Source organism: Corapipo altera, unplaced genomic scaffold, assembly GCF_003945725.1.
Source record: "Corapipo altera isolate COAL_440 unplaced genomic scaffold, ASM394572v1 2b, whole genome shotgun sequence".
Classification (NCBI taxonomy): Eukaryota; Metazoa; Chordata; class Aves; order Passeriformes; family Pipridae; genus Corapipo; species Corapipo altera.
The window spans coordinates 1,488,217-1,514,912 of NW_020884874.1; the positions used below are offsets into that span (position 1 = coordinate 1,488,217).

Below are 26,696 nucleotides of genomic sequence, written 5' to 3' on the forward strand. Positions count from 1 at the left end.
CAACTACTTTAGAATACATTTCTGATTTCAATACCTTTCTGAAAAGGCTAAATCCTGCTTGCATACTCTGTAGAAAAATTTGCATGAAGAAAGATATGGTACTAAGTCACATACATATACTTTTTTATCTACTTATACTTTAGTATTCATCACCAATTGTTAGTGAAAACTGCACCTGGATTTAGTGCAAAGTTCATCTGCTAAATTTTAGTCTGATGTATGCCATGAAAATAAAGAAATGCAGCTGAGATCAGACAATTCCTTTTTTTCCACACCTATTCTTAAACTACTGGTTTATTAAATGCTGAGTTTCACTAAAAATTAAGAGCAAATATCCTTTTAATATAGTGAAATTTTAGTAAAATTATATATTATTTTAGTGAAAATGCATGTGTGTTATAATTTTCTCCATTGAAAAAGGAGTTTCAAAAGATGAGCTTTATACTTCTAGGATATACCCTGCAGTTAAAGAGCAATTATATAAGGTTTTTTAAAAGGAGTGCAGACATTAGTGCACAAAGTATTTTCATCAAAGTGCATTACACAAAGAATATATCTCCTAAATTTTCATCATAATTAGATGTCATAGAATATAATTTTCATAATTAGGTGCTAGAATGGCTACATATTCTTGAAAAAATCAACATAAAGCTCAAATTGAAAAATAATAAAAAGAAAAATTGTGGTACATCCTTTCCGGTTATCAGGTTTACCTATGAGATACTAAACTGCATAAATGCAGGTCTAAAAATATTTTTTGACCAAAGCTTGCATACTTGTGGCAATTTTTAGTGCTCTGGAGGCAGTATGGTCCTACACAATTAGTAAAGCCCTGAGACATCATTAAGAAACTAGAAAGTGAGATGAGGATAAGCTTACTGACTCATACATCCCCAAAAGAATCTGGACACAGCCAGGAGATAATCCCATCTGCAAGGAGTTCCACATGTCCCTGCATACCATATTACGGAAACTGTATTTTCTGGCCTGGGGAATTAGCATGAGTCAAATATGTGTAGCAAACCTACTGCCTTATAAAACATCATGGCTCTTTATCTATAGACTGCTATTGTTTCGCCATCATTAAGCTTGCATAATTATGCCATTGCGCCCGCCGTTGGGTGAGTGCACTGGAGTGCATAAATGTATATGTGCTTTAAAAACGGGACATCACTGTGCTTTAAAAAGGGAGATCACCAATGGAATGTTTGACTAATATATTTTCCTGATACAGTCTGTGATTGAAACATCTTTAAATGCTGCTACACAATAGTTTTCTTGTACAACTTTCCAACAAGAAAGAAACATGTCACTTGAATTCTGTACAAACTTATATTTTCACAAAACCTAGTTCAGTGAAGATGCAGGATTAGGATGCCTTTCTGGCACTTTTTCATGCTTCCCAGGATGGACTATAATGGAAATTGGAACAAGCCCCAGGAGATTTCAGACGAGGAGGGTCTTTCTGTATTATAGCAGACTCCAAGGATGCCCTAAGGTAAGTGGAATTGCTCAGAGTTTGCACAATGCCACACGTTGTTATTTTGTTACTGAAGGCACCGTTACATTTTAGTACCCTGTGCATTCACAACCCATCAGCAAACAGGTGACAGGTATCACTGGTCATCTAGCAAAGTAGTTTGGTTCCCCTTAGACTGTCATTTATAATGCAGCCATTTTATATGCCCAGACAGATACTTTTCTGTGCTACCTGTGCAATGACAACAAAGGAATCTGTTTCAGAATATCACGTGCCAAAAGTGAGGCAAAAATTCTTTGCTGCCTACAGGACAGTAATGTGCATGAATAAATCTCACTCCCCTGTATCTGTATGGGAATGGCAGTGGAACAGATCTCTGCCGTGCCAGTGTTATCAAAAGTTGTGTATTATGGAGATGAAAGAAACACATTCCATTTTTCTTCGCAGTCCAAGATGCATCTATGACATTTGAGAAAAACTTGCACAGTAAGGACAATTGTACTGGGAAAAAATAATAATAAGGAGGAAAAAAATAATTATGAAACTGTTTGTTTTTCAAAAACTAATTCCAGAAACACCACTGAAATCAAATTAATTCCTGATATAAATATGTGCACTATTATTAACCTAAAGAGAATAATATGCCACATTGTCATAAGACTGCTGTGTGGCTAGGGGCCACAGAAAGAGTATACTTCTGTCACATGCTCATATTAAGATTGTCCTAAGGAGCTTTAAGCTGAAATCCTTGTTTAAAATGAAGTTTTCAGTCTCTGGATCCATCTTCTTTCTTTAAGACTCCCTGGTACCTGGACTCTTCACCACTGTTTGTTCAGTGCCTGGCACAACTAGACATCGAGTTCGTTGTGTGCATTAGACACAACTGTAAAATCATTACTGTCTATACCTATCTGTTGTGTTTTTTGGTCTCTTGCTATGATTCATGTGCCCTCTCTTCTCTCAAACTTCCAGATGAATGTTCTCATGTGTGAAAGGAGAGACTACATTGGTAAATATGAACTATACAGATTCTGAAATCTGCCAGCAAAGCATATATGATAATTAAACATCAGCAGATGCGTGTTATTTGCTAACTAGGCCTTAAACATCAGTACATTCTGGGTTATGTTCTGCACTCCTCAGGCTAGCTACTAAAGCACAGTAATAGCAAATGTTTACCTGTTTTGACAATTTTTTTTAGTTTTAGTTTTAAATGTTTAACTTTGTGATGGATTAAAAGTATTCTTATGAGATCAAAGCACTAAGAATTAAAGAAATTTGCTGCTAGATGATCTGATGAAGTACTATCTCTGCTTCTAGTCATTCCCGCTTTTTAGCATCTTCGAGCCTGACATCAGTTTTGGATGTAGCTAAATGCCAACTATCCCGATAAACATGTACACTACCAGCTGTGGCTCCATCTGCTCAACTAAACATTTTCACACCAAATCTGCCAGGAAAAAAAAATGTTGGTTTTGGAGTTGGTTTGTGACAACCGAAATATTAAAATCTTAACTCTAGGTGGCCCTTCACTTTTCTATTTTCTCTGATTATTATATTTAGAAGAAGCACAACCATCTATTTATAGCCTGCCTCAAATCCACAAAATCCAGTGGAAGGAATTTGCTGCAAAAAGCACAGACAAATAAAACGTAAATCCAAAGCTGATAAACCTTCACTTTGCCTTTTTCAGAGCCCTTGCAAATGCCTATGTGACTGCATGACCTGACCATTGTGCAGCAGCAGCTATAAATAGCTCCTGGTCCCTCTGCCCTAGCCTGGAGGCAAGAAAGCCTGGTGTCTTTGTCAGCCTGCTCCCAAAGCGCTGCCTTGCAAATGCAGAGTGGCAATTGGCACTTCAGTACAGTGGGATGATAGCTGTAGTTTTTCAGAGCCTTTTATGAAAACAAAAGATGCCCCCTTTTTTTTTTTTGTGAGCAGGAATACCTGTAGGAGCAGGGCAGACAACATCCTAGATGAATTCTAGCTGTGCTACCAGTCTGAACTGACTTCCACATGTACAGCACGCTCTGAAGTGATAGCTGTGTACATCCCTTTGTATCAGGTAGAGATCTAGCTCCAGATCTGTTAAACTCTCCTTGCATTTGAACATTCAGATCTTAAATAAAAGTCCGCAAGAAATGGTAAAGCAACACTGTGAATGTGGCTCTTGCTCGAACTGCCAAAATCACGTTAGAAAGTTCATGTGGTAATGGGAAGGCACTAGGAACAGCACCTGCCACCGTGCTAGTGCAATAAGCAATATATCAAGTCTGAAAAAGGAACAAGGTTTGAATAGCAACAAGCCAGGGCTTATCACTTTCGACTCCCCTGCTGTGAATCCAACAGAATGCGTGGGGCAGCCCCAATTCTGTCACCATGAAAGCCTGAGTGTCTGTTGTGAAACACGGATAGCACAATAGCTGAGCAAGAGGAGAAGACTAATCCTAACCACAAGAAGCTCAAGTATGTATTTTCTGCTATACCTGTTAGGGCCTGTAAATTGCTCCTTCCGGAGTCCTCAACTGCACATGCCAGAGTCCTGAGGTAATCTTACACCTTCATGAACAACAGTTTGAAAATAATGGATACAAGTCTATTTAACTTGAAAGACCAGCTGATTCAGTCCAGCACCTGTTCAGGTTTGAACAGTGTCATCTGACAGGCAAAATCAGAAAAACTCCCCACCTCAGTTAGGGCTTTTAAACAGCTGTAGTAATATAAGAATTCAGAAAACAGAAAAATAATGGATGAATAGACTATATTGTGGTTTAAAATTCGAAGAAATCCTAGTGGAAACTCAAGAGGGATGAAAAGGTGTGATGCTTCTGCAACTTTTGTTAATGAAAGCCAAGAGTAATTTTACTGAAGTGAATAGAGTAATGCAAAAATTTTCATACTAAAGAGCCATCAGACACATTTAGCTCTGAAGTACTCCTTGACAACTGAATTCATATCTGGCTTAGAAGTTAGATTTTATTTTGGATATTATACCTTCTTCTGGTTTTTTGCATATATTCCTTATAGAAATGAATTAAAAATAATCTTGCTACATCTAATAATTTCTACTAATTAAAAAAAAGTCACTTAAGTAGATTTAGCAAGAAGTCAACAGCTTAGATACCACATAAGAGACTTCTGAACTTTTTTGATATAGCTTTCTCATGATTTTGTTCTGAGTTTATTCTTACTACCAAAGCTTAGTACTTAGGAAACCCAGAAAGTTTTTCCAACTGCTGAAATTAAACAACACAATTAAAATGGTCATGAGAAAGGTATCTAGATTCTGCATAAAGATTTAGGTTTGTATATTTTAGCCTTTCTGGTTCACTCAGCAATGACTTGTCTGTCTGCAGGAATACAAAGGTATCAGTGAAAAATGTATTATATTCTATCAACTAAATTAATCACCTAATAGTTCTCACTAGGGAACACCTTGCAATCTAATACTTACTGTTGTTGTATCTAACAAATTAATACAATTAAACTGTGGAAAAATATGCCTTTCTATCCGTTCACATTTTGATTCAAGAAACATTACAAAAAATCTCAGTAATAAAACTAATCATTAGAGACATGAATGCCAGAAATAAGCCAAATATCATGAAGTTATGTGCAGAGGCACATGTACGTAAACCATTTTACTACCTTCTGTAGTTTCAATTTCTCCAAAAGAAGTACTACTAGCATCAGTCAAAGAATAATGAAGTAGAACATGTTTTTGTAAAACAAACAAAATTATGAAGAATCTAAAAACAAGATCAATATCCAGCACCTGTACCAAATAAATCAGGCTTTCTACTGTTCAATAGCCAGCCTCTCTGGCTACTGGTTAATAGTAAGAAATAATATTAAAAAAAGACATGTCATAACACTTATTTCATTATTTTAGTATTTAACTTTGGTGTAGATATTACAATATTTTCTAGGTCACTAACACAAAAAGTAATCTAACAGCTTCTTTAGAAGAAAATCTTATGATACATATAATCCAGCAAGCTCTTGTAATAATGATTTCACATCTATACAGTCATCTGTTATAATCTGGCCTATTTTCACTGCAGTCCTTTGAGTTCTAGTATTTCATAAACCTAGGGATATTTACAAGCACAGAAGCATATAAAATATAATATGCATTCCTCATCCTTTCTCAAGGAGTAGAGGAAAGAGTAACTGAACATCTAAGCTGCAAAGTGCCTTTTTTGTTCTGCGTATGGATGTTTCTGTGTAACTATCAAGATAAAAGCAAGTCCAAGAAATTTGCATCACACAGAGAAATAAGGCAATATTTTGATAGCCATCAGATTCCTTGGGAATTAAGTCAGAGACTTTGATGGAAACTGTTCTGCTGTATGCTCTCTCCTACAGATAAGCCTTATATTTTCTGTGAAGAAATCTACTGAAGAACTTCCAGCAGTGAAACTATCAAGCACTGAGGCTTGAGATAGCCTTTTAGATATCTGGGCCCAGGCCAGAGAGTCTTGAAGATAAGAGTGGAGACTGAAGTTAAGCCTAATTCTCTGAAAAGCCAGTGTAAGGCAGTCTGATGTGCTCGTGGTAGTCTGAGCTGCTGCAGCCTTTTGTGCTAGATAACTTTCCCTACCCAGTAACAGCTTTATGCTCAGATATACTGCACTAACATCATCCAAAGGAGAAGAAGAAATGCAAGAATAACTGCAGACAGTTAAACATCCAGCAGGATGAGGTAGACTGTCTTACCCAAAGAGGGAAGATGGACAGTTTCATTTATCAGATGCCACTCTGCGTCAGCTTTAGTGTCAACACCGAATACAGAAGTACTCCTAAATTATAGAATGCATTGATCAAAAAACAATGTATAACTTTTACCAGAACCTCCTACACTGGTCCTGGAATCTCACTGATTTCTTCTTACTAGTACCATCTCTTCTCAGCCTTAAACAACTATTCTTTATTTCTGTGCTGTTTTCTTGCAATCAGTTGCCACTAAAGTGAAACTAGAATTGTTACACAGCTCAAAAGACAAAAGCAAATGTATGTGTTCTGTGTATTTCTGAAGCATATCATCCAACCTGTTCACACAGTAGCTGAATATGGATGCCAAAAAGAACTACCAATAAAACTGATTCTTGAAAGACACTGGAATGGAGAACAGAAAAGCAGTCTGCCCTGACTGCTTGCTGGATGTGTTTGTCTGGGAATAATGCCAACCATTTTAGTGTATTACTTTGGATCCTGCTACCTCTCCCAAGTAACAAAGTACTATCTCATGATCAGCTGTGTTAAATGGTTCAGATATGTCTAAAGTGATGAGAATAGATGTCTATACTGTCTCCATTTAAAGGAGCAGATTACACATGCCATTAAAATCATTTCATGCCCTGTTTTAAATTCAGATTGTACTGGATCTAGAATTTTATCTTTATTTAGTTAATGCAGTTGGCCTTTGGTTAGCTTCTCTATGAGCCTGCAAAGAGTTTCACAATTATTCTGTGTCTGTATGTCAAGACAGATAAAGAAAGATGATTACAGTTAGCTCTAGGGTGAAATGTGGAAACTGTCATAGAGCACATGGAAATGCTACATAAAGGTTGGGGACAGGAAATGAACAGTTAATCCAACTGAAGCTACAGGGGGACTGACATGGATGTGAGACGTAATTATTCAAACTGAAATTTGCTCAGGACAATGAGGGTAACACCTCTCCTCTTGAAAATTGTGTCAGGCAATAGCTGACAGGACTTCAGGGGGTTTAGTTCATTTGAAAAGCAACAAATCCAGTTGCAGAATTCTTTTTCCCACAGGAGACAATGCGTTCAGCATAGTACAGTGAGAAAGAACTATCTCCTGAATCATCCTTAGCACTTCTTTCAACATTTGGATTCTCACTGCAGGTAGCCTGTTAAGTAATAATACTTCCCAGTATAACTCTATTCAGTCTGATAGGTGGAGAGAAACAGCTTAAACAAGCATAGTTACAGTGACTGTGAGTCAAATACTTGTGTAATTTAACAATGCCAACTAAGTAACAAACAAAGTAACAACGTACAATGAACCAAACACTGGAGAACACATACTGGAAAATTTCTAGGTTGTTACCTTAAGGTTAAACAAGAGTGGTAAGTAGATGAATGAAGGTTAATAAATCCCACATAAATGTGCACACTCTCACACATATAAAAGAATCAATTTCATGATGTTCAAAGCTGTACAAAAACTACTACATCTTTGTGGGATTTTGCTGATTTTTCAAGAATGACAGATCAATTTGTTAAAGGAAGAAAAATGGATTGAAAATCCACAATGTTTTAAAAAGCAATTCCTTCCAGAGCTCTACTTTTTTGATAAATTAACTATGATCAGCAATGGAGAAATCCATTTTCTTTTTTAAGCGTCAAGTAATGATATATAATAATAATAAAAAAATGTATATAAGCAATTCATACCAGTGCCCAAATTTTCAGAAGTAGCCTCTACTTTTCAATTACTTTGGTTTTGTAAGTCAATTCATGATTTTCAGAGATGCTAATTGCCTACAAGTCCAGTGGCACTTCAGCTTTTCAGTAAAATACTTTTCCTGAGGAGTTTGGCAGGTATCTGCTTTGTTGCATCCCTGAAGCCTGACTGAGCAACTTGGTACAAGATGAACTTGTGTCCTATCACCACATCTTCTTTCCTGAGCCTTTGAAAGAAATAGTTCCTCACAATAATCACTACTGAAAATCAGGTCATGGGCATTAGTCAGTGGGCATTCATCACATGAAGCACTGAGAGAAACCCAATTTTAAAACCTTGATTGTATTTCTACAGCATCAGGCAATTATGTCATTACTTATAATCTGTAATCTTAAAGACCCTCCTCCAGGGGTTTCATGCCATAGACCAAGTTAATGACCCATTGCAAAGCACGTCCTCATGATTCCAAACTTCATTTTCACACCTTGATTATGAATGACATGCTTCTTGTTTCACCTCCAGTAAAGTGCTGAGTCATTAGCAACGCAAGATATGAAAGCACAAGTTTTAACATTAACAAAGCTAGGATAAGCACAATCTTCAAAAGAGTCCTTTGAACTTAGACACCACATAAGACTATACTGTTATTATTTGCAGCAGAAAAACCTTTCGGCATCTAGTCTTTGTGCAACACAAAGTAAGGCAAAACTTGTTTAAAATGCATCATAAGACTATTAAGGATCATAAATTTGTCTTCTGGGTTTGAACTCATTTACCTGTAGTACCAATGTAAATCTGTATTTTCAAGTACTCCTTTTACTGACTACAATATAATTTGTCCTCCTTCTAATTGCAAAAAAGTGAAAGTGTTTTGATGAAAAAAGGGTTAAGTCAGAATACAGTCAAACATATTTTTAGCACCAATGATGCAGAACTCACAGATTCTAAAACATTAATAAATGAAACATTCACTTGAAAGTAAACAAACTGGGGATAAGTCTTTGCTCGCCTTCTAAATTTACGCTATCCAATGAAACAAAACTTTATGCTTTATCAGTCTTGACATCGATATTAAAACAGCTTTACAAACTGCCATAATTGTTTATACATCCCTTCCAGCCATTTCAATGTGAACAGTGTCCTCCTTGTTTCTCTACCCTACATGCAGCTATTTCATCATCTCCAGTTCACATATCAATTACCAGACTTGTGCAATCTCAACAAAAATTTTTCTTTTCTATGTCCAACCTCTCTTAAGCAATAAAAAATACCACCATCCAATTACAGGTGAAATGTTTCTGAGAAATCAGAGAGCATAAAAAAATATTTTCCTAATTAAGAAGGCAGGAGCAGAAGGGTACTTTGGGATCACTGTGTCCAGGCACCTGCCATCCTCAGGCAACCATGTGTTGTCATTCCTTCCAAAAGAATGTCCTCCCTCCATCTTAAAATCAGATTATGTCTCCCTCCCACTACTCCCATCAAAAGGTTGTCTCAGAATCTCACTGCTCTGATGGCTAGAAAAGTTGAAATTTCCAGCCTAAATAATCTCATGTTACAAAATCAACCATTTGTTTCGCATCAGTAGTAGTCATTCCATTAAGTTGGCATTTCATTCCTGTTTTTTCCCCACATTCAATCCCAGTGTATTTCTAAATACTAGTGAAACCTGCATCAGTGAAGTCTCTCTCTGCCATTTCTGTTGAATTTCTGTCATGTGAAAGACAGGCAATAGGAGAAGAAGAAAATTAGGCACTACATGTAAACTTGACTGTGGACTAAAAATAAAGATATTCCTAAAGATACGGAAGAAGAACAATAAACTCAACAGATGAAGAAGGGAACTGAACCTGAGTCTCCCATTTCACAGGTTACAGTAAAATGCTAGAACAGCATTTCTGAGTCATAGCACCCTATTTTAACAGAAGATTTAGACTGTTCTTTTCTCAAAAAAGGCATGAACACTGGCATACTCACCTCAGGACAGGTTTTCTGGCTCTCAAACCTACATACGCTCAGTGCCAAATTAAATGCAGAAGGCAAGGAGCTATATTTTCAGCTAAGATGTTTTTCCAACAGCTTTTCTTCCAGTATGTTTCTCCTGCAATCTTCTTCTGAGTCATCTGACTTTCTAGAAAGAGGGAGTGAAATTTCATACTCTTTTTGATCCTTCTTAATAAGGGGCTACTGACAAAATATTCTGGTTCTCCTCTGTGCTCAAAACCACACTACTCCATAATTTCCTTTACATGAGATGTCTGGAACCAGACCTGAGAGTAACAGGAAACTGTTCTCTTGCCTCTTTCACACTGGAGTCAGGATTACTAACGCAGGACCCAGCATTCAGTACCCAGGCTCCTCCAAGCACTCTGTATAATTTAATTGTAAAATGGAGCCAATTATTACTCTTTAATGTAGCTTTAAACTACGTTTGACATTTCTCCTGGCTCAGAGATGATCGTAGAGTTGAAGCAATAAAAGGAGGGTCAACTCTGATGGAGCCCACATTGCACCTATACTGAAGACTAAGTTATGTTTACCCAGTGGTCACTCTTAGACTTTTCAGGAGTAAATAAATTTGTCAAACTCTAAAATATAAATTACTCCACAGTTAATAAAAAGAAACAAAATTATTTTTTAAAACTAAATCTAAAGTATAAATGGTTTCATGACTACTTTAAAAACTAATCTCCAGTTCATTGTCATTAGTCATACAGTCATTACTAAACTTCTCCTTTCAAACTGCTTTTTTATTTTTTTTAAGATGAGTTGAAGACAAGAAAGTAATAAAAATAATACAGCACCTAATGTCACAAAAGTGAAGAATTTGCTTTCAAATCTTATAGGAGTCTAAGCCTCATCTGTTCCATTTTTTATCACAGTTAATCTCTGCTGATATTACACTATATTAAATCCATACCACAGTCATATATATCTTCAGTTTTTCTGTTATATGTGTGTTTATGTCAGAAACAAACAAAAACCCCACAAATCATAATTCCCTAAGATGTTTCATGTCATGAGGACATATGACTGGATTTCCTTTAGTTCATAACCAAAATCTAACTACTCTTATATTTTCCAGTATAAGATCTGTCTGGAAGTACTTCAGATTTATAAACTCCAACAAAAAGATTAATCAATTTATCCACTGTAACACTGTAACCATCTTACATTACTACTTTTTTTTCTTTCTTCACATTCCTCCCCCAAAAGGATTAGTATTGGTCACCTAAGAGGTTAATTTCCTGAAAGGTTAAAATGTATTTTAGAATGCCATTTTCAGGTGTTCCTACTATGAAATTACATTTGAGACAATACAGTGTAATAATCTATAAATCTGTATAACAGAGCTGTAGCCAGAATTTTCAACACTAGCCTGCATTTCAGTGCAATCTGTAGGCAATAGAAACTGCAAGCTATAGAATACAACAAAACAATTAGCATTCTAGCTCAAAATGGATGCAAATTACTAGGGAAAAAAAAAAAAGAAAACCCTTAGAGAATTCCCCTTGGGAAGGAAAAAAAATAAAAATATGTAACACAAGCTTCTCTGAGATTTTTAATATTTTGTATAAGTGCAAATAATAATTACCGATGTCTATGAAGTCATTAATAATACTGTGAAAGAAAAATATTATTTGTAGTTGAACAAATTTTTCTTTAAAAAAATAAAAACTGGTATTACCTACTCATTTCAAGGTTAACAGAATAATGAAAATTCATATGGGTCCCTGATGATCAAGGTAGGATTAACATATTTTCACTTTCTCTAATAGAACTGCTTTGGTACAAAATACATTGTTCTGCACTGTCATGATGTATGGTTCATATTTAGAAATCTGACAGTTTAGGAGTGCATTATGGCATCCCATTAAACTGAATACATTTTTGCACTGCACAGGGAAAGATAAAGAGGCCACAATTCTTGTCTTCTTTTTAAAGAATAATTACTTTTCTCACTACCTTAGTGAAAATTTTAGTAAATGTGGTATTTACTGGACTGCTAAGTTCTACTCTCTGTTTCAAAAACCATGGGGATGATATAACTTTTTTTATTTCATTTAAATCCTAATTGCCTCACAGGAACATGAACTATATTAATTGATAGAGGTGTCAGCTAAAATCCTCATTTACAACTGCAATAACAGTAATTTTGAAGACCTTTGGAATTTGCCCTGCAAGTGGACTGTGATGTTTCATCTTCTGAGCAATATTCACAAATAATGTAATTGTAAAATTCCAGGAACACTGGTGATGCGCTGTTATTTCAAAAAACAACGCTGTCACTGACATAAGAAAAAAGGGAAAGAGAAGAGGCAAGAAGAGAGGCTTGAGAAGAGAAAGGAAAGAGGACTAGAAAAGTATGTGAAACTTAAGGTTAAAACATACTAGTGCAAGGTCTCCTTATTCCCATGGTGACAGGACAATGCTAAGCTGTCTATAACCCCCTGAAATGTAGACAAGGCATGAAAGTGCTTTATCTATCCTTAACAGATATCTAGGGTTGTATCATTACAAACCCAGCTATATCATAGGTGATATTAGCCCACTGTCCAAATGCATAAAATTTCCTTCACCTCAACAAGAATCTAGAGGATGCTTTAAAAAAAGTTTGTAAGTTGACTTTTTTCTTCAACAGTATGGTTTTTACTTTTCCTTCAGGTTTTTACCCAAAGTCTTCAAAATGAAGTTGAATAAAGAAACAGTTTTCTGAAGATCTGTTTCCCCTAGTGAGAATCATGTAAATTAGTCAATCATGAAGAAAACTAAAATGGTTGTGCATGGCCAGAACAGGAGAATATACCACTGAGTGGGAGTCCTTTCATCACAGGAACAAAAAAGCTAGCACTCTCAAAGCTTCAGCTGAGCATTTGAGTTTCTCTCTTCCCTTTATGACTGAGTCAACAAAATACAATGCGGAGCAGGAAGGTGACAAAGTAATCACAGCATCACATTGCAAATGTGTGAGGCAGAATGGTGGCTTAGAGAAAATGTTAAAGGAGGAACCAGGAGGCCAAGGCTTGATGGTCCTGACTTTGCTCACCATCATCCGGAGCTGTGGGAAATTGTCCTCTGTGTTTGTATCTACAATGTACTCTGTGATTACCTTCTTTCAATGGTTTGAATTTTCTCACCATAAATTACTTTAATTATATTTAAAATAAAAATAATTAATTTGGTCCCCAAAGTTTAGTATGCTTTGCTGTTCTTTACAGCTACTTCTGTGTGATCTTATAGACCATCAGGTTAAAAATTGCCTGCCCTGCAGCCATTGGAACAGAAGTTAAAAAAAACTTATGCCCATATGTCTGAACAAGCCTCTTGAGCTTTAATGATGTTGCAATGTGGTAGAAAGGTGACACCAAAGCTTTAGAACACTTCCAATATAAAACAAACCTAAGATCTCTCCACACAAAAGATAAAGAGCAATGGTGCTGTCTCTATAAAATTATTTCTCTCATTTGGAGCAGTGAGGTGAGAAAAAACATGAGCCATGAAGAAGCACTTTAATATGACCAATCTTGTTATTTTAGAGTACTGGGTGAACAGTTTATTAACAGCAACAAAGTCCAGATCTTCCCAGGTGCAATTAGGGAATGGAGGAATGCATCAGTGTTACAGTCTAAAAATTGCTGTATTAAAGACCTGCTTTTATTCCATGGGAGACTTACCTAGAACACCGTAGAAAGATTCACAAGGGTCAGGTTGCCAAAAAAATGTCACAATTATTAGTGATTAAAAGCACAGTCCCAGTAAGAACAAACTATTTCAGAAAGGTCACAATCTCAGGAATTTTCTTTAATAAGCATATGTATTATTAAAACATCCTTAAGGGCTTACTCTGCTACCTGTTCACCGTTCGAGAACTTGGAGGTTCCCGGGGAGATTTGTTTCTCTTTCATATGCAACACTGGCAGCTACCCAGTGCATGCAGCAGAGCTGCAGGAGACCCAAGCTTTCTTAAGAAGCTGGTGATACACTGCACTAGTCTTACTTAAAATCTCTCTTTAAGATGTAGAAGGATTAAAATATAGAGGGATAAAAAAGTCTGTTTGGAGAGGTTTAGAATTCCAGTCATGAAGAATTTGGCCGTTACCGAACAAAGAACACCAAGAGCTCTAGATTAACGCGAAAACGAGAGTTTTATTCTATTATGCATTTTAACAAGAAGGACAAAACACCAAAAAAACAAACCACAGGAAGACAGATAACTTTAACTTATCTTAGTACTTATATAGCCACTAGCAAAATAGTATCTAAATGCCTCACAGTCACTAATGGATTTTTCTTCACAATGCTTCTTTGATGCAAAGAAGTCCTATTATCCTTATTCTTCTCATGAAGAACAGTGTCATGGAGAGATTAAGTCATTTATCCAAAGTAACACAAGACGCCTATGGGAATGCCTATGTAATTTATCATGGATCTCTTGAGCCCCAATCCAGTGCCTGAACCAGTAGACCATTCTCTTCTTAAAAGACAAGAGCTGCTGGTAGAGTACCTTAAATGACCTTTCAAAATGGCTATTTTTTACATGGTTTTTGCTCTATCACTATTCTTTCTGAAGAAAGCTGTTAATGCAACATACTTCGAGAGAGCTTAATTAAGCACCCTGTATCTTGTCTCAACACCAGCTGTGAAACTTGGGAACGCATATACTTTCAGACCAAATATTACATATTTCTTCAAAGTCAGCAGCAACGCTAAAGCTCAGCAGCTTGGCAGCTGGAAAAGATCCTTCATGCTCTGCAAATGACCATACTTTATTAAAGTCCTTTAAAGCCTTTTTCAAGGTTTTTTATATTCCTGAGATTGAAAACAAGCTACTAGACTCTCAGTACATGTCTGAATATATGGCAGGAGCCATTTGGTAAGTACCAAAATATGTTCTTTCCTGGCACACTGCAAAGAAAACTCAAGAGCTCTGTTTATCATTTGGTAAAGCTGCTTAAAAACAGAAGACAGTCAATTGTTTTCTCTTTATATTTCACGAAGGGTTTTGGTTTGAATGTAATTCAAACTACAGGAGCACCCATGAGACTGGCAGTCTAACACACTGGATCAGTATTTGCCTCTGAAAATTCAAATTAATTAAAAAAACACTGTTTAAAGAAAAAAACCTGCTGAAGTTTTTTTTATCTTTATCCAAAGAATAAGTACAATTCACATCAGCAACCTAAAACTCTCCAGCCACTATGTTCACCTGAAGATATCATGACCAGGAGTGAAAAGTTTACTAGGTCATGCTCCTTTAATCTTACCTTCTCTTTTGAGTGACTGCCAAAAGCCTTGCTTATGATGAAGTTTATGAAAAAGAAAATGAACTGAGATCATAATTTAAATTCCACAGAGTTCACAAACAACTTTCATATGGTAACAATTTTTGGTCACTGCTTGGGTTGACTGAATTTGAATCGGTGACCTAAAGGTGAAAGATTCTGCATTCCAGTATCAATCTCCATGCTGTTTATTGTTCCAATTTTCTGAAGTTCAAAGTGGTAGAAGCGAGAGTTACATGGTTAAACACAGTTGTCTCCACTTTTCATTCAGTTAAATATTTTCAGACTTTTCCCCTTAAAATCATTCTAAGCATAAACCACAATTATACAAAATTTTCTTGTATATGGAGAACTTCTGATCAAAAAAAAAAACCCCAGCCTCCATTAAATAAGAAAACAATCTTTTGTCAGACAATCAAATTTTGATATTTGAGAAGTCCTGCAAAGAGTAAAGAATAAAACTGTGCCACAAATTCAATTCTGCCTTTGTAAAACTGTCTGCTTATTTCAAGAGGATTTAGTTAAAAGCATCTAACACCCTGCTTTGGCTAACTCTAACTTAAAAATTTTAACAAGAAAAATCCTATGATAATAAGGTTTCATAACTTCCTTCACAAATACTCATATTTTCTTAATTGTGCTAAAAAAGTTTTTTTCTAATCAATCCGACAATTCTATTCTGTACTTAAAACATGAAATTTAACTAACATACAACTTTATCAGCTTCAGTAATAAAGTGAGCAAATTCATTTCCAGGAAACGGACTTGTGAAAATTCACAAGGAATTCTCAGCTGTATCTGAGGTAAGTCTTTTTCTGTCAGAACATTTTTTAAAAAAATCTGTTATTTTTTTTATTTAGGGAATGGGAGAAAACTGACAGGAAACAGAGAAGAAAAAACACTCTCAGAAAAATTAGAAAGGAATTTCCAAAATACAGTGTGCCTACATTGTAGGCAACCAAATGAAATACTAGCACTAAGCATTTATTTATTTTTGACCATTGAGGCAGTATTTTTTCAGCTTTACAAATACCTTAGCTCTTCATTTTTAATGAGACAGGTATAAGAAAAAAAGAATAACCTCACATACGATTTAATTGCCATACTATTTAATCTGCTGGTTAAAGCATCCATTTTTAAAGGTCTATCTTTTACATGCAGAGTAATGAAATAAAAAACTGAATACAATTGCAAATCCCTAATCTGATATTGGGAGGGGGACTTACAATTTATCCTATGAATGCATCAGCTCTACAAAGTAACTCTTCGGCATAGAGAGCTCATACTGTGAAAGCTATACATTATTCAGAAGCAAAAAAAGATTTTCAGTACCTAGTTTCACAATCTGTTAACTATTTCTTCAGAGACTGATTGACTTTTATGATCTGTGCTACATTAATTATTTTTTTATCAGACACCATTTTCTACCATTGCCCTTTCCTGCTTTACATTATGCAAATCTCAGCTATGCCAACCAAAGCAACTAGACCACAACATCCCTATGGACCCGCTAAGCTAAGGAAAAAAAAAAAAAGACAGGAAAAAAAAAAGGACCCAAAAATTGTTTCATGGCCTATTTGGTTTAACAACAGACCCAATGCCCATTCAAGCACATATAATTCAGAAGGCCTGCCTGCCAGCAATAAAGACTGAAATTGGATACTTTCTGAGATTAATTACCTAGATAGGGCATGATAATGCTAGTCAAATGGGAAGGTAATTAAAGTGCACCTTCCATGAAAATTATTCATTGCTGATGGATCGGGTGACAGATAAATCAAAAGGCACTTAAAAAAGCTACAGGTTAACTTGTGGAAGGTTGTTCCTCCTTGGAAGTTCCTGTAACCATGGCTGCTTGCTCCTATCATAAGACAAAAGGCGGGAGGGTAGCGTGGCCTCCGAGAAAGAGGAACCCAGGGAAAAGTTATCAGCATTGTGCCTGCAGACAAAGGGTCAGCTAGAGTGGAACCAGTCGGCTGGCAGCCTTCAGATTACTAGGTCTCTCTGCTTGTATGCCATAAAGGGGGATTGCAACCATAAAAGGCGGCAAGTGATGAATTAATAAGTTGACTAGTCCCCCGGGTGCAATCCTTATACGCGGAGGACATGCTGCGGTAATCAAACAGGGTTATAAATTGTGTACATTGAATGGTACAAAATGCATCTCACTTCATCACCGTTAAGTCAAGACTTCCTGAATTTGTCATTAACTCTTTGGTTTCAATATATTTATTTAAACAGTAGAAGTAAGAGAAAGGGCTTACAATAACAAAAGGGCAACTGATACTACCCAGTGGGATATACAGTCTAATGGAGATCATTGACTCTTACTTTCTAAAGCTACAGGGGTCAAACTGCACTCCTTTTACACCAAAGCTCCCCTTGAGATCTACTGATTAAGTTCAAAACATTCAACTATATGCATTTTTGAACGCAGGAAAAAACCAAAAAGCGCAGGATCAAGTCAGTTTTTATAGCTCGCTTATGCAAATTCCTATTCCATACTTGAAGAAAATTGAGCTATTAACATGGGTAGGCATTTCCCAGATCCAAGATTTTTGCAGAAAATTTCAAAACAAGCTCATATTGGATGTAACATCTGATTATTAAAATGTATGAAAATGGACAATTGAATAATTATCACCTTCTCTCAATGTTTCTTTTTTAATGTGTGCTAAATGTTTTTTTTTTTTTTTAATGTGTGCTAACTCTCTAGATTGGGATATTAGAATAATACTGACTGTTCAGTGGTAGGTAAATGGAAAGCAACTTTGTGCCACCCTTTTTGTACTGAATAGTAATTTTCAGTGGCTTAGCTACCTATTAGGGTTAAAGGAAAACTTACCACTGATTTTGAATCAGAGCACAAATAGGTAGTAAGACACTTTTTTAAAAGAATTATTTACTTAATTTCTTCTACCAAAAATATACTTAAGGTTTTCCCACATTTTGAAACAATAGTTCTGCATGCTTTATCAACAGCTTCAAATCTGTTTTACTCATCCTCTGAATATTATTCCCTTTCCTCAGCTTCATAGTGAGTACTGGAAAGGAAAATTTAAGTGAGTACTGATACTTAATGGATGGAATCTTAAAAAATATGAACTACAAACTGAAACCCTTTCTGTGGGCCCAATGGAAAGCATAACCCTTTTACAGAACAGAATTTATGACACCAGCCATGACTGTTTCCAGGAGTGCTCTACATTTACAGAAGTTTATACGATCATGAGACAAACAGAGGCATGGCACCAGTTTACCAACTTCACTGCAGTTTGCAGCTGTGGTATTTCCCCCAGAAAAGGAGCTGTGCTGATTTTATGAATAGGTTTATCACTTTGAGATTAGCTTATCACAATATTTTGCAAGAAGTCAAATTTTATAGACCTCCTGATCTATCAATATACCTTAGTAAACTTAATCTAGTAAAGTAAATGGTGCTGGGGTGAGAATGAACACATGCTTGTCCATACCATTAATTTGTTAGCATGCTTAGCTAGTTGGGCATAGTTCTGGCAATCTCAACATGAGAACCCTGTGTTGGGAGATAAAGAAGTCTAACTTTGCAAGTATGAGCCCTGACATGCCAGGAACATAGTATGAACCTTGATCCCTTTTGTACAAGCATAGTTTTGGTAAACAGCGAACATACATTAGCTTCTTTAAGAGTCTCACTGCCTGTCTGCTAGTATCCCAGTGGAGTTTGAACTATTGATTTAGACCTACAGATTGCTAAATAGGACAGGACATGTCTGCCTGAGAGACCACCACCAACCTTTACCCCTGTGGTAGTCAGCATAGGTGTGAAAGGTAGTCTCCTTATCATACAGAAATTACCCTCCCAAGCATTTAAATGTGATAGTGTTCTGAGATCCTGGGGTATCCGCTAGGGCAAGCATCAAGAAATGGCTCCCTAGAGTCTAGTGAAGGAGTTCACTTTCTCTATTTATTGCTCAATGAAGGTTATCTGCTTGTAATTGTTCTGTGCCGCTGCATGGCTGAGTAAATTCATTGTTTACACAGAAGTATATAACACTGATGAGTGGTCATCACTGCTTTATTGTAGGCAAGATAAACTGCAAGGCACCTGCAGCTCTCCTAATGGGGACCCTTAACTATCATTACAGTAAAAAGAAAGCATAGAATAAGTGTTTTATATTTTTAAAACATTTTTAACATAAACGCTATGACGTGCGATCAAGTGAAATATCCCTATTTTTAGGACACAGCTGTATATGAATATCCTCACTAAGCAGTTCGGTTAATTCAGTCCTTGGTAGAAAGCTTCAAAGAGTCTTAATGACATGAATTACTAATAGGATAAACAAATTATTTTTAAGAGTTTAAAAATCCCACAGACAATAAATTACTTTTAAATTTGCTTGCTTGCTTAGTATTTTCTTGAAAATAAGTAAAAGCATGTAAATATTTAATGTTAACATTGTGGCAGAAATGAACATTTGCATATGTGGGGGTGGGAGGAAGAGGGCATTCAAGTCATCAACTTTTGGCAGTTAATTTAGGTGGCTAAGTAGGAAGGTAATCTAACGCTTCCTCTGTAATTAAGGACAAGTCAATGTACAATTCCTAAATTTGGCTCCTGTTCCAAATCACTCCCTAAAGAAACCTATCAATCTCCACCAACTACAACAGTGTAAATATCCACCAATTATTCAAATGCTAATGTTTAATGCCAACATCAAAGAGCAGAACGTTTAGCCCTAAAATACTTCATGTTATTAACTCTATACAATATAAAGAGCAATGACACTTTTCCCGCTTCATTATCAGTTAAGCTGCAATACAAAAAATTAGAACTAAAGGTGAAATTTTGATCTCAGCTACACAAGGGAATATTTGGAGTAATTCCACAGGAGATCCACAGAGACACATCATTAGAGTATTGGCTCTGAAATATTAGCATCCAATTCCTCATTTCACAGACATGATTAGAGGCTCTATGAACTTAAATAGACTCTTTAGCGAAGTAAATGACATTTCTCTGCATAAACATCAGGGTTTACTGGCTCTGAATCTGGTCTGCTGACTCAGCCACTACTGCCTGATAGGAGCTTGGGTGCTATGAAAAAAAATTAGCTCTTCATGATGCATTAAGAAATAGGATTCTCAAAAACAAAAAAGAAATGTTTAGGTGACAGATAGACAGAAAAGGTTAAAAGGAGAGATGGTAAACAGATCCATCAGCAGATACGAGATGGTAGATACAGAAACCGAAGGGTCTGCTGCTGCAAAAACATATACGAGAGATAACCCCAGATTCAATGGATAATTGTGCACAACAAGCTGTTGAAATGCAGGTAAGAGTTTAGGAGGGGTCATACTTAAAAAGAAAAGCTAAGAATCACAGTGACAGCACTTCATCCCTACTGTTAAACCCACTTAAGAGGAAGTGAGATCTGTCTTAAAAATTCTGAAAAAGACACTAACAGACTAGAAGAAAGAGTGGTTAAAAGGAGACTGAGCAACATGTACGCATGTGCGTGCATGTACTCATCTGTGTGTATGACTGTGTGCGCCTGTCTCTCCCTCTCTCTTTCTGTCTCTATGCCTGTATAAGTCAGAAACCAGATGGAAGTAAGATATGAGACATCCCATTCTGCATTTCTAAGATTTCTTGAGCTAACATTAGAAAAATGCCAGCAGTTCAGTGAATATTTTTCCTTAAGGTTTTCTGTGTTTCTGCATATGTGGATTCTCTTGTGTCTGGTACATGATTTAGCTCATTCAGTAAGAACAGGTTTTCAGTGGCCCCTTGACTTCAGGTAAGAGTTTAAGATTTCTACCTCTCTGTCAAACATAGTTAAAATTGGTTAAAATCTGCTGACAGAGGAAAAGACACTGAAGTAAAATCTTCCAAAGAGATGTACTTTAGCACACTCAAATAGCTTTGTATGTTTAGAAACTTTAGCTAAAAGTTACCTTTTCTTAATTAGTATTAATATTAAAGTGACCTGAGTCACACGACTTATGACACTTGTTGTGAAGATTTAAATGAAAAGCATCAAGTCAGGGAGTTTAAACTACAGCCAGCATTAAAGTCTGATTTATTTTGTGGGCTGCCAACATAAACAAACTACCTTATGGAAACATAAGGAGCAGCTTGTTATGAGTTCGAATTTAGAACATTTATACTGGTTCCACAATAAGAAGATTTCTGTGTCACTACCATGAGCATAATTTAGTTGTATTATGTTCACATGTAGACACCATTATGTAACACTTAGCTCAGACAAATGGTTCTGTTCTTGATCTTCCTTATTGTACTGTAGTTAATGACCAAATATTGTTAAAAATTGGGACACTAATTATCTGATGTCGACATGTTATGGATAATTAAGAATTGCTCACTCTGAAGCCATGCTAATTGTTTTTCACAGGTCTCCTTCTCTCGTCCTTGCGCCCTCAATAAAGCAAGCACCTACAGGTTTATACGTACATCTCTGTCACGTACTTTGTCACAGAACATACATCATCCTTTCTAGCTCATCCCCGATTAATTTTGCTGGCTTGCAGCAATTATCTCTTCCTTTGTGACTGACCTCCTGCTAAATGGAGTGCATGATCACTGGACAATTTTTTCCTGCGTATTTTACCACTTAATTGATCCTTGTTGGCTGCCCATAATAGAATACACTAAATTTAAGTCATAAAATGCTTGAAGTTGAGAGAAAGTGGTAACCATGTTTTAGCAATTGCAGTTGACAGCTGTAAAAATCAGATCTTGATAACGTTCTCTCATTTACCCTATTACTTGGATCAGTTGGTTAAAGCTGTTAATGATCCTCTTGGATCAATGTCGTTTGCTTGTAGCTATAATTTACTGCATTGGTGGATTAGTACAGATGTTTTCATAGATAGCTCTGCATCATTCCACCAGATTGCTGTCTGCATCAAATTTGCTTCCATTCATCACTAACAAAGCAAAGAAAAAGATAATCAGCATCTCCTATCTTCACATTAACTACTGAACTTGGGATAACACTTTTATTGTTGTCAATTTGCAGCCTTCAACCATGGCTTCCTCAGTAAATTGCCCTATGAGTTTTCTCTAGAAATAGAACCAATTATATATTTTGACTACTAGAGGGAAAGACTACAGAAATGCTTAACTGTAAAAAACAATTCGTATGCCAAAGAATAGTAGATATAACTGTTCAATTACGAATATGCCCTACGAAGTCAGGGCTGTTTCTATCATACACAAAGCAGAAAAAACTACATAGGGCAGCAACATGTCAGAGCTGGCAAAAATTATCCAGACTATTAATTACCCAGATTGTTTCAGCACCTGAAAAATCTGCTGCCACCCATGGAGTTGTCATAGTGGATAAGTCAGCAACAGCTACAGCTATTGGGGAAGATGTCTCCCTTTATTACCCCACTAGCACCAGAAAGATCAAGCTCAGCTCTTCATAGACATGGGCTATCTTCACCCTTTCCTGCTAGAGGTGAACCATTTACTCTTGGGCCATTAATACTCCCTAAACTGTCAGAAGGCCACAAGACAGAAGAGGAAGATTTGTATTTTTCAGCTGAGGACGTTTTTTACCAAGCCTCTGTTTTTCCTTCTTAAAAAGCAGACTTGCTGGCACATGCAACAAATATTATAAAAGTAACTGAATAAAATCTGTTCCAAAAGAGCAGCAGCATAATCACTGAGTATTTTTAAGGAAAATACCTATAAAAAAGAAAACTAGAAAATGCTGGACAAATCTACATGGTATCTTTTTCTAGGCAATTATATATGAGAGTGAACTACATCTGTAAATGGTGGACTTGAACCTTACTTTAAGAAAGCTCTAGGTTCAAGACATTTTTCATGTGGTCCTGTAGTGCATTTTTGGCATACTAACTCACTAGCTGGGATAGATTCACCAAAAGTCTTCCAGCTATTCAATAGGCACTAGTGTGAGTAACCTCTCCTATCTAGAAGTTGCACATTTTGCTATTCTATTATTTAAACTTAAGGAAGAAACTTCTTTATTTTTCCCTCTATATGCTACCTACTCTCTTCTAAGGATTTCCACAGGAGTCATTACTGTAGGTTGGCTCCATGTCAAGCTGTCATCAAAAGCTTCACTATATAGAGATGTTCCAGTCTAAGAATTTTTTAAATTTACTACATACAACCTCAATTAGGATTTCACTTTTGGTAGCACTTATACACTTGCAATAGCACCTTTCAGCAATGATGCTCATTTCTCATTGAAAAAGCATCTGAGCACTTAAAAGGTTTTGTTTGTTCTAATCACAATATGAATTCTTCAAAAGGTCTGAAACAAACAACATTGAGTTCAGAATTCCTACTGATGATGTTCAGCACTTATTTAGATCTTGCATCCAGTTATCATATTACCGTTCTCAGGAAGCACAAAGAGGAAGATTTGGAGATCAAAGGTCTGTGGAATTGTTCTTTCTTTGCACACACATTAATTAGCTACTCTAGACCGTGTATCACCAAGTATAAATGTATCAAGTCATTTGTTGTGTTTGTACTGCAGGTATCTTGAAAGTCTTTGACATTGCTTGTGTCTTCACAGAACTACGTAATAAAGTTCCCAGAAAGTATTAATAAAGCTCAAAGAGCTATTATTTAGTTTCTACTCTGTTGAAAAAGACTTGTAGTCATGAGAAATAATCTAGCTATGGATGAAGTGAAAGAAGAAACCAGGTATATCTACAAGCGTCTAAAAACCTACCCTGCAAGTGTCACAATTAGAGCTCTTTAATTTTACAGACCTTTCTGGGATTGGTCATAGTGTAATATTAACTGACATACTGCTTTTCAAGATCAGGATTAGTTTTTCATCACTGCTTTTATGAACACAATTGATTTAGCTCATAAATATTAAGGAGATATCTGGCCCATGTTTTTTAAAAGAAAAAGGGGCTTCTAATCCTTTGTGTGCCATTAATAAACCAATCCCTTCTTTCTGTAGCTAAATTGTACTTTATATTACTCATTTTCTTCCTCAAGTACATAGTTTTTCATTGTGTTGCTGGTGAAATTATGCTTGAGTACTGTACATTTGATCATGGTGACACAACCTGCTATTTCCATAGCTCAGTGCACAGGAAAGTCAATAGCCCTGCAGCTGTCATGCTTCTCTGAGCAGGTTGTTACCAAACATTTAACATACATAGCTTAATTGGACCATTTCTAATTCAGAGCTTTGGTTCTGTGAAGCTGAACCTTTATCTTGGTGTGTAGTTACCCTATAGAGTAGCTTCCTACTCTTCTTATCTCTAAATATTGTAAAATTCACACAGTTGTTACTAGAAAAAAAGTTTCTTAGCAAAAATTTTTATATTTCTAAAGAGCTTTCATGGTAGAGCTGGATAGGCAAGAGTTCAGATATCCACTTGAGGGGGAAAGAAAGTATTTTTGGTATACTTTAAAAAAATTTCAAATTACGTTCAGCCACAAGCTGATGTGCAAAAACCTGATACAGTCAGACTCAAAATGTGATATAAAGTTAAAGTTTCCTTTCAAGATGACAGAGCACCCATCGCTTTTGTTCCTGCATGTTCTGATAGAGCACAAGGTTCAAATCCTGCTCCTATTGAAGTCAATGACAAAACTTCCATTGACTTCAGCGGTGCAGGATCAGACCCTAAGCAATACAGCTAACATCTGCTTTCTTTCTTTCTTTCTCTCTTATCTTTCAGTGAAGAACATTGGAACAAATAGAACTAAATATTAGAAAAAAAAGGGAATTAATATCAATTAGCTATTCTGTGGTAAGTTTTCATACAAAACATATTGCTAGTAATTTCAATTTTTTTGTGTATATGTATATAAAATGTTATCAGAATTGTAAAATATATATATATGACATACCATATTATATCCTATATAGATGTTTCCTTCTTTGTGAAAATCCTAAAGAAAAATCTAACATCTAATAATCTTCCAAAAATGCTGCAGCCTAGCAATTCTGCAGTATCTCTTTAACCTTGTGGATTTCACAACATTAAATACGACCTGATACAATCAGTGAATGAACAAACTGTTTTCCTTGATCTGATGGTATTTGCTATACAGAGACTGGAATTCTTATCAAGTTTTTATCCATCAGTTTAATTCAGGCATGAATTCAGTTATCGCCTCCTGTAAAAATATCTGTGATATTAGTTCAGGGTAATGTGATTGCAGATCAATAGGCAGTCTTAACTGCACAGAAAAAATGCAATCCATTTTTTTAATGTACTGAGAAGACATCTAAAAAAGTAGAAGAATAATAACTATCATATGTAACTAATTTCTACTCCAATTTTTCCCTTTTTAGTTGGTCGCCATGGAGTTCAGAACACTTACAGAGCTATCTTGTCTGCCAACTGGTTTAGGAAAAAGTTTTAAAATATTAAAATATATTAAAGTATATCTTAAATATCATTAAGAATAAACACAGGCATCCATATAGCTCCCATTAAACAAAATAAGCAAGAAGATAACCCAAAATACAGTCATCATCATATACACATTTGTAAAAACCACAGTTTAATGAAAGTGTTTAGTGAATACTAGTTTTAAAACGTGACTTTTCATAAAATAATTCCCCCAGCTCAACAGGTGGAATGCATTTGGTAAAAGAAAAACATTATTTTTATAATCTGAATTCTTTTTACATGAAGCATTGCTTATAACATATATATATTAGAGAGAGAGAGAGATGATGTAGCCATATCAATGTGGGAAAACAGATCTACATTTGGAGGTTAGAAGACGAATCACAGCTCAAAAAGTAAAGTCACTAGCAGGAAATATCAAATGAAACCTATAGCTAAAGGAAGTCCATTGAAATGGGAAAACATAGAAGAAATGTTAAGCTGACCACTGAAACTATTTGTAATAAACTGTCATGTCACCTCACTAGAGGTGAACATTAGATGGAAGATGTAGATGAAGGTAGATTAAAACAATTTCGTGGCAGCATGGGAAGAAGTCAAAATGGTTTGGGGAAAGGAGAGAAGTGAGAATAGGACTAGAACGCTGAGGTCATAGAGACTGGGAAAGCTGCAGGCATCAATCTTCTTGATTGCTGCCTCTGCTGGGAGACAGTTCACTGCCGAAGAAAAGTCAGGTTTAAGTGAGACTGACAGGGAACAGGAAACAAATAGGTGTCAATAGTGCAGAGTCTATGAAAAAGGGGACTTTAAAAAACGAGCAGGGATAATTGAGAGCTGCGGAAAAAAGCAAAAAGAAACAAGAGAAAAATTATGAGCAGTAAGAATGAAAGGAGAATGTAGCATGTGGGAGAAAGCAAAGTATCTCCCCTGTTTAGAAAGACTACAGAATTACCTAAGAAAGGCAGAACCCACTTCACAGATTTACATTTTTGCATTCAACCACTTCTTGTCATGTAAATCGATGGTGCTGCTGCTAATAGTAATAATTTTATAGCACGTAATGTCTTCTCAGTTCAAGTTGCTGGGATAATGCCATTTTGAAAATATCATTTTCCTTTTTTGAACTG

The 26,696-nt window shown here is 36.0% G+C and overlaps 1 protein-coding gene across 7 annotated transcripts in view; it reads right to left on the reverse strand.

The window, feature by feature from the left end:
* The window catches only part of EPHA7 (EPH receptor A7), a 163,779-nt gene that overhangs the window by 77,263 nt on the left and 59,820 nt on the right, over positions 1 to 26,696 (reverse strand). The gene's annotated exons all lie outside the window — the stretch shown is intronic.